This window comes from Triticum dicoccoides, chromosome 5B (genome assembly GCF_002162155.2).
Source record: "Triticum dicoccoides isolate Atlit2015 ecotype Zavitan chromosome 5B, WEW_v2.0, whole genome shotgun sequence".
Lineage (NCBI taxonomy): Eukaryota > Viridiplantae > Streptophyta > Magnoliopsida > Poales > Poaceae > Triticum > Triticum dicoccoides.
Genome location: NC_041389.1, coordinates 422,340,867 through 422,350,925, shown reverse-complemented (window position 1 = coordinate 422,350,925; position 10,059 = coordinate 422,340,867).

Below are 10,059 nucleotides of genomic sequence, written 5' to 3'. Positions count from 1 at the left end.
CAGTTTTTCCCCGCAATCCTATTTTTGGATGAGTGCGGATCTTTTTCCGTCCGCTTGATAATGACCCTCGCGTCCTACTACATGATTACCGAGTACGTCCTTGCCTCCGAGCTAGTTCAGGTTGCCACCTGGCTAAGCTAGCACTTGGTGTAGCACTGTTTACACCAATTCTTCCACACATTTATTCGTCCTCGTGCACATCTTCACAGCATGCTAGATCGTAGAACCGGAGATCCCGCGGAATTTGTGTGCTTAAGTAGGCATGCATATTGTGTGACTAGCAGTAATTTGTGACATTGAATGTGTGTGAATTGATTGTTGTTGTGTGTTTTTGTTTAGTTGAGTTTTCTTTTCCTTCTTTCTTTTTGGGCCCCGGTGTTACATTAATTTTCCCCTATAAAGAGTTGCTCATCCACCAACACCGGACTTGAAGAAGCAATAAGGATTTCAACTATTTGGAAGAAGCTCAGCTAGACATTATTGGCTACCCAGTCAACTGCATTATGGGACTAAAATCTGCTCAGAATACCAATGGTGTATTGAATTGATTATCAGCATCGAGTCTACCCCAGTGCAAAATCCTCATAGCAGTTATGATCCAGCCAGCAGAAAGACAAGTCAGGTACAAGATCAACTGTATATCTTCAGACAGAGGTATGGATCATATACAAAAATTTGGCTCAGCAATGCATGATGCTTGAAATATGTTATCATCCGAAATAAAGTCAGAATGTGGTATGCTTAAGAAAGACAGTCAAACCAGTTTTCTCATGCAAATAATTAGCCTCAGAATATTATGGGCGTGTGTATGGATTTCAGTCTGCATATCAGTATGAAGTTTTGGATATAAGAAACTCAGTCTTCTTCCACACGCTATCGGAAGAAATTTATGATGCAAGGCTCCTAAATTTTTCCTCAACATGATATGTGAACTAACCAGTCTTTCTCAGCAAGATATCTCAGTAAAGGCTTTTGACAAACGGAAATGAAATTTTCTAAACAAGCAAACCCGAGGAGAAGCTTCTCAAGTACGGAACTCAGGCTTCTCCAGCACAATAATCAGAGCAAGCTTCGTGTGTAAGCCATAGAGCCTTTTGTTCTGACGATACCCAGACAAAATATTTGAGCAGAAGTTCGCAAGGCTTCCTCAGCAAGCTACTTGGATGGCTTCTCTCGTAAGCTACCCAGTCCGCGTCAGTACCCCAATATTGCACCATCCTCAGAGATTATATGATGAGTTGCCGATGTATGGCAATACTACTCAAGGACCAGACTTGCAATAATTTTGTCAGAGTGATCCAGCAGATATACCTAAGGAAAGTAAGGATTCAACAACCTCCCCAGTCAGACAAAGGAAAATAAGCAGAGATACATCTCCTGAATTGCAAGGATCGACAAGATCTGGAGATGACATCACAGAATCCACAGTCTTGACAATGGTCATCAAGGTCATTATTCCCGCAACTAACAAGGAGATATTATAAAACCTTGTCACCTTCTTATGATTGGCCTCAGCAATGAGCTCCGTACCACTACAAACCCCGGGTATATGTCATATGTGTGCGGACCCAGGTCAGAAAATAAGAAGGAATAATGCCAAAAATATTGCACTAATCGCATCCATGGTCAAACGAAGAATCAAGGACATGTGTGGCCAAGTTATTCCAGTAAGGTATCCTGGCAAAGAAAATCATGACCGTCAAAAGGATGAGACTGACAGCAAAGGTATGATGGATTTTGCATGACCCCCAGGGTCTGGATACCCAAATCAGTTGGAGGCCATAACTCCATATGGATCCCCAAAGGCATACTCTCAGCGACCTACTCTTTATACAAGGATTTTCATATCCCGCCGACCCGCTTGACATGGTTAGTGTGGAATATCCAAGTCTGTTCTTTCAGATCCAAGATTCTTGTGCAACCTCAGCAGTCTGACCTCAGCGGCAGTGTTAAAGCATATCACATACTATTACCACATATGGGTATATCGACCACATGAGAAAAATCAAAAGTCGAACAATCAGCTCAGACCCGGTATACTCACCGATAGAATCAAGTACATGGTCAGTCTGTCAAGAAAAGCAATTGTCCGTCAGCCCCTGTCGGGCCAATCTCAAGGTGTAAATAATTGAGGTATGACACTCCATTATATCCCTCACGACAAAAGCCAATCAAATCTTTGGTACATATCTCATGCTCGAGCCAAAGAAATAAATCAAGATAAATCCGTGCCACCTATGAGCCGTTAGATCCTGTTAGAAGATGGCCATGATAATTCTCAGCACTTATTCAAACCAGAAGGCCTGCATTTATTTGAAGCAACCACATGACAGAAGTAAAAAGGTTGTCATGATCAAAAGAAAATTTATGCTCAGATCTAGTATCACCGCAGATATGAGAAAATTCACGTCGGTAAAAGGATTTGGGACATGAGTAAAGACCTGTTTGAATTTTGGAAAGGTGAAGCAAGCCACCCTAGAGCAAGGTAAGTTGATCATCTGAAATTCTTGGGGGAACAATAAATAAAGGAATAAGGATACCCGAGTTGGAAACGGTGTCCTCAAGTCATACTTGTTCCCTGAGCAATCGAATCTCGAGGACGAGATTTCTTTAAGGGGGTAAGAGTTGTAACAGCCTGGATTTTGGCCCTTTTCTTTTTCTTTTGATTTATTTGGTTTTTGCTCTGTTTTTCTTTTTGGAGTGGTTCTGTGGCCTTGCCACCTAGGAAATCATCCTCATTTCCCCTCCCAGGTGGCTCATAATTCTCAAAACCTTGCCAAGATCATGTCCCTTCACTCTTGACCAAACCCTAAAATCTTTTTCTAGGGAAAATTCCTTTTTCATTAAAGGAATAACCCTATCTGCCCTAGGTTGTGAAGCAACCTATATTTCTGTCCATCCAAAAATTCTCAAATAATTCTCATAATTCCTTTGGGTCATATATAGCTCAAATATACCCAAACATTTCCTTGGTTAGTTCAAAAATAATTCCCCAATATTCCTTTTTCTATTCTGTCCTGAATGGCACTTTGTGAAGGAAGCATCATTTATATTTCTCCTAGTGCCTCCCAAACTTTTTGGGCATGATTATATGTCCAAATAATTGCCCCATGCACAAGTTCAAATTTATTTGCCTAGCCAAACTTCCTCAGTGAATTTTCAAAGTATCTGTCATACAGAAGGCTTTGTGAAGGAAGTACTAGCTAGGAGTATCCAAATGAGTTGAACTTTTACACACTCCTTAATGTGATCATATTAACCCCCTCCACCCATTTGCAGACCCATCCAATTATCTATGTGAGCACAGAAGCAAATCTTTGATTCTGGCAATATTTTCAGGTTGTGAAGCAAGTGCATTTTATATTGCTTCAAAAATCCTGATAAATTGCCAGATCATTATTATACCCATAAAACATGTCTCCACCCATTTTGGCATCATTTCATTGATCCATTTGATCACCAAAATTATTTCAAGTTTCTGGTCAGCAGAGATGTTTGTGAAGCAAGTGCCGTTTTGGCTTGTCCATTTGGCATGAGCTTTTTACAACATCTTCATATGTCCAAATGATCAAGCTTTGCCCAATATTAGCCCTATTGACACTCCATATTAGTGCACCATCATGATCTAGTTTCTGGACCATTTTGGTCAGTTGTGAAGCAACTACAGTAAATCTTGATCCATTTCTCCTCAAACTTACCAGGATGAAAGTCCTTCTTTACCCCAACCTCGCAGACAACTCCATTGCTCCCAAAACCCTTCCTGTTGATCACTAGTGCTCATCCAAGTTTACTACAGTAAACTTCAGAGGGTGGTTTCTATTTGACCAGAGCCTTTTTAACTAAATTACCACCGCGGTTGCAACCTCCCCCTAGATGGACTATGCCCTAGACAATGTTTGCCAACCCTTGGCATCTTCTTGATGCCAGTCTGCGGGGTGACCACCGCTTTGGCGTGCAATGGCCTCACCCAGAATGGCTTCTTGCTCGGGCCCCTCCCCCTCTCGCCGGCTTCGCGCTCGTGAGGATGTCTAGTAGATAGCCCGCGTCATTGCGTCCTCCTGGACCTCTCTCCCCCTCCGTCCGCTTTCTCGTCGGCGCTCGTCGCCGTGCGCCCACGGGTGAGCAATGCCGACGTGCATTAATGGTGCTTGGCTGCTTCCCTCCCCTTGACCTCTTCTTCCCGTGAACTCTGCGACTCATCCGCATCTCCTTCGTCGCCTTCCCCGTGCCCCCCCACGTGCTCGCTGGCCGTCGCCAGAGCCTCGGCCGGACGTGCCCGGCGGCACCAGAGCCCATCCTCTCGCCCCGGCGATAAATAGCCATCCCCAGCCTCGCTCGAGCACACCACCAGCCTCGCCACCCTCCTCTTCCCCTGCCCAGTCTCTAGCCTGAGCTCGGGGAGCTCTCTGTGCTCGGAATTTCCGTCTTGGCCGCCGCAGCATCCCTCGTAAATTCGCTCAACGCCGAGCTCCTCCCTCCCTCTCTCCTCCACCATAGACCTCCTGCACCGCCCCTGATACTTCCTAGTACCGCGCCTCCATCTTCCCATGGCCGGAGCGCTGGGTCTCAACTCCGGTCGAAGCCTCTTTCCACCACGACCATGGCCCTGCCCTTCCTAGCACTCTCCGGCAGAAGGGGATGGTCCAGGCAGGAGCTCCTTGTCCTCGCGGTCGCTCCGGTGGTCCGAGCTCCACCGGAGGTGGCCGGAGTCGACCGGGCGAGCACCGGCACCGGCAACCCCTCCCTTTGTTCTGCGCCCGCGTCGGGGAAGAAGGAGGAGCGAGAGAGAGAGATGTCAGCCACGGGCCCCGCTAGTCAGTGGCTGCGGCCTTGACCCCGCCCGGTCCAGCTAGATAAGTGACGGGCCCCAGCCCGTGGGACCCCGCGCGTCAGCGGCCCAAGCCGGCCCCGCCACTGTTCGAGTGGATAAAGTGAAGGCGTATTCCCCAAATTACGCTTTCTGTTTTTTCTGTCCAGGCCCTGTTTAAAAATCTTTTCATTACAGATAGGTCCCTGGCAGAAAAACATTCATAACTTTTTATCCGTAACTCCAAATGAGGTGATTCCAAAGCCTACTTCTTCGTTTCGTCGAGCCCGTTCTGTTGGTTCCATTTTCACTATGGTTTGACACTATGAAAATGACCATTATGCCCTTGCCCTTATTCAGCCCCCTCCGAGAGAGTATGTTTTCCGACGATTCGTTCCGTGAGTTTCTCGCACTTTTCCCGGTGATTTCTTCCATCCCAGACATGCCACAATACCTACTTGCATGATAGTGATGCAGTAGCCATGGTTTTCAACTTGAATCTTTATTAAATGTTTGCTTGTTGAAAAGATGGTTATCTTTGTTTCGGTGATGCTTAGAGTTGCATGTTCACTTTTGTGCTATGTTGTTTTGTACTATCTTATCATGTTCTACCTGCTAGTATTTCCTTTCATATATTTATGCTTGCTAGTAGTATATGTTGATGTACTGGTGATGTTCATGCTAGTTAGTATGCCATGCTCAGTGGATATGATTCATTATTGATATGGTGGATAGTTATGTGATACCGTCATGATTATGTTGATATCATGTTCATGCATTGTAATTGGCATCATGTTATTTTATCATGGCTTAGCATATTTGCATTCAAGTTTAACAGGATTAAATTGAACTTGAACAACTGTTGGCTGAGTCATGGTGCCGCTGAACCGAGCTGACCAGTGCAACCACGCTTGCCGGTATGGGACGGCCCTAACTGGGTCTATTATTGTGCCTCTCTCTGGTGCCTCCAACGAGGGAAGGTTATGGGCGCGCACTACCCTGATCAGGTAGGCGGACATAAGCCTTGTGTGCCCGTTGTTGTTATATGGATCCGGGTCCCCGTGTGGGATCATGGCCACGACGGTGGTCGTCGTGTCTTGTGGTAGACACGGGGCAACCCATGACTTAGCCCAAAGGGGAGTTGGTTGGAGTGGCCGGGACAGTGTCATGGTAGTAGGACGGTTTTGTCGGAACGTCGTTGGTCCACCCGAATGGGAGTGCGAGGCCATGGGTTCCGTAGTGTGGGTACAGTGTACTAACCTCTGCAGAGTGTGTATTAAATCTATCGATAGCCGCGTCCACGGATAAGGGCCCAGTTCGTGTCAGTTACACTGTGAGTCAACATTATTAATAGTAACTTGATTAATGACAACCCCGGTTTGATGATGAGATAAGTTGGTTGTGATCGCCGTAAGGATCACGGGCCAAGTATTGGTCGTGGTTGTGATCGCCGTAAGGATCACGGGCCAAGTATTGGTCGTGGTTGTGATCGCCGTAAGGATCACGGGCCAAGTATTGGTTGTGGTTGTGGTCGCCGTAAGGATCACGGGCCAAGTGTTGGTCGTGGTTGTGATCTCCGTAAGGATCACGAGGATACCGAGTTGTGTATATTCGTGATGTTGTGGGAGAATCATGGGTAAAGATCAAGCTCCTTGTGGTCATATAATGATCGCTATAGTGTTGTTCATACCAAGCTTGATTTGATCCTGAGATGATCGTGTGATGTCCGAGGTTGCTAAGTGATGCATGTGTTGGTTACGAGGTAGCCCGAGGACAATAAGTGGTGCATGTAGTATCATCATGTTGCATGCTAGTATCGTCATGTCATGCTCATATTGTTCTAGCTGTATCATGTTTATATTGGTCATGCCATGTTATTCTGATGATCTCATGTTAAATCCTGTTTAACCTGTAATTGCCATGTTGTTGTTTGTCTTGAATGCTTCTGGTTATTGTGAGCTTGCAAGTACATTCAATGTACTGACCTGGCGTGTCATGCCAGTTTGTAGGTCATGCCGGATTTGAATGCTTGCTTGTCGTGGTTTCTGTTCGTGCGAGCTAGGATAAGTGTTCCAGCTAGAGTCCCTGCAGAGTGGAGTTCACCACCTTCGTCGTTGTTCCGCTACTAGAGTTATTCCTCTGCTTTGAGTTGTTCTACTGCTTGCATAGAGGAACTGAGGATGGCATAGTGCCGCCGTGCCGATGTTATTCATTGTAATATCGGAGACCTTGTATTCATATTCGTGTAATAGTAGAAAGCTGGTTTGTTCTATGCTAAGCAATGCCGTATTCCAAAAGACTTCTCCTTGATCTCTGGGCTGGAATACGGGGTGCCACACCGAGTTGGGTGTGGGCCCCTTGAAAGTTGGAGAAGAACTAGTGACGCACTTAATCCCAGGAGAGGATGGACGACTGGGGAAGATGGGTCAACCATTTTCGTGCGGTCCCTTTAGGGTTGGACACTAGGTATTTGGCCATGACCCGATCATTTCCGCCAGTGGCGTCAATTGTCATGTCATATGTTTGTAGGAATTCTTTAGGGTCCATGGTCCAATTGAAGTGCTCAATGGTCCAATTGAAGTGCCCAACATACTGAACTCATAATCCCTTTGACACTTTGATGGGACCATAGACCCTAAAGAACATTGAAATCAAAGCTCTTTCTTCAAGGCCAAACAATCTTGAACTCGCCACCCTGGAGACGAACCTCATCAGGAGGTCGGGCTTCTTTAAATTCCTCCTAATAAGTGGGAGGATGAGGATAACTGACAATGTCATCGACTATTTAGCTTGTCCCTTTGGATGTGGCAATCTCGAGGAAAGAACCACTCTTCCGCAAAGATTGACGGGAGGCTTGGGGACTATCTTGAACCCCCTTAGGTTCGGGGTATAACAATCTTGATTGATACGACACACCCCTCATACCTTAGGTTTCAGAGACTATATGAAGGGCCAAGCCTCATGATTCTCCTATAGGGAAGGAGAGATCTAGTCTTTTGGGGTCTCGTCGAGCCCGAACAAAGTCTTTGCCACGGGGGCCTCATCGGCCTCTCGATGTCTATCTATACTCAGGCATCTGCTACTTCTTGAGCTTGCTTTGGTTTTTCCCTTGAAGAGTAAAGGGTGATGCCGCAAAGTAGAGATAAGTATTTCCCACAGTTTGAGAACCAATGTATCAATCCAGTAGGAGAAACACACAAGTAACCAATGGTTGCACCTACACAAACAAACAAATACTTGCACCCAAAACGATAAAGGGGCTGTCAATCCCTTCACAGTTACTTGCAAGGATGAGATCTGATAGGGATAGGTATAAAAGATAAATAAAAGTGCAAAATAAGGTAAAGATAAATAAATTGCAGCAAGGTATTTTTGGGTTTTTGGTTTTATAGATCTGAAAATAATATGATAAAAATAGACCCCGGGGCCATAGTTTTCACTAGAGGCTTCTCTCTTGAAAGAACACACACGATGGGTAAACAAATTACTGTTGAACAATTGATAGAAAAGCGCAAAATTATGACAATATCTAAGGCAATGATCATGAATATAGGCATCACGTCTGTTACAAGTAGACCGACTCTTGCCTGCATCTACTACTATTACTCCACACATCGACCGCTATCCAGCATGCATCTATTGTATTAAGTTAATAAGAGCGAAGTAACACCTTAAGCAAGATGACATGATGTAGAGGGATAGATCCAATCAATATGGTATAAACCCATCTTTTTATCCTTAATGACAACAATACAAATACGTGCATCGCTACCCCTTCTGTCACTACGTGAGGACACCACAAGATTGAACCCAAAACAAAGCACCTCTCCCATTGTAAGATAAATCAATCTAGTTGGCCAAACCAAATCAATAGATCGGAGAGAAATACAAAGATATCTTAATCATGCATAAAAGAGTTCAGAGAATACTCAAATAATATTCATAGATAATCTGATCATAAATCCACAATCAATCAAGTCTCAACAAATGCATCGCAAAAGAAGATTACATTGAATAAAACTCCAAGAACATTGAAGAGAACATTGTATCAAAGATAAAAGAGAGAGAAAAGGCCATCTAGCTACTAGCTATGGACCCATAGGTCTGTGATAAACTACCCGCACATCACCGGAAGGGCAACAAGGTTGGTGTAGAGGCCCTCCGTGATCGAATCCTCCTCAGGCGGAGTGCCGGAAAAGGCCCCAAGATGGAATATCACAAGAACAGAAGCTTGCGACAGCGGAAAAATATTTTTGGTGTACCCTCTGGTATACAGGGAATATTTGGGTATTTATGGAGCAAGGATTAGAGTTAGGAGAGCCTCGAGGGGCCCATGCCTCCCGGGCTTGTGGCCCTCTTGTGGCCCTTCTGGCCTCCTCCCGAAGCTTCCTAGGTGTCTTCTGATCCAAGAAAAATCATCAAAAAGTTTTGTTTCGTAAGGTATTGATTTTCTGTAAAAGATAAAAATAAAGAAAAAATAGCAACTGGCAAGGTTAATCCCAAAAAATGATATAAAATAGCATAATAATGCATATAACTCATCCAAGATGGATAATATAATAGAATGGAACAATAAAAAAATATAGATACATTGGAGACGTATCAGCATCCTCGTCCACGACTCCAACTCTTCCTTTGGATACGATGATTGGTAGTCTAATGTCAAAGTCGCAACCGAAACGGGTTCACCTTGAGCGCTTCTTGATGCTTCACCCTTTCTTCCCGGCCCTAGCTCCATTCCACCAACCACCATCGTTTCTCAAGCTGAAGCACCATTGAGGATGCGTGGCGGGCTTTCTCTCGCCATTCATCGTGGGGTTGCCTCTCCGGGGATCCGCCCTGGTTGTGATCTTATGGTGCATTTGGGAGACACGAAACTGCATGATCACCAATGTGGTGCGAATGTCGGATGAGGACTTATGTCACTTGATCATTGCTCATCTATAATTATGGAGAGTTTTTTTACCCCCGCCGTGTGATACCCCCCCCCCCCAACACAAATCTCCGGTGCTCCTCGTATGAGGGTGTTGACCTACTTATGTGGGTGTGTTTGTTGTAACTTACTCGTATTCGGCGTGAGAGCTCTCTCCCCCCTCTTTGTGTGTGCCGCCGCTTCTACGTATACATACATAATTTCTGGTTGTTCATATCCCTTTTGAGTAATGAAGTTCAGGTGGGCGACGACACTCCGTTGTTTTCTATTAAAAAAACAGACGTACCATCCGTCCATACGGCACGGTTGACGATGCATG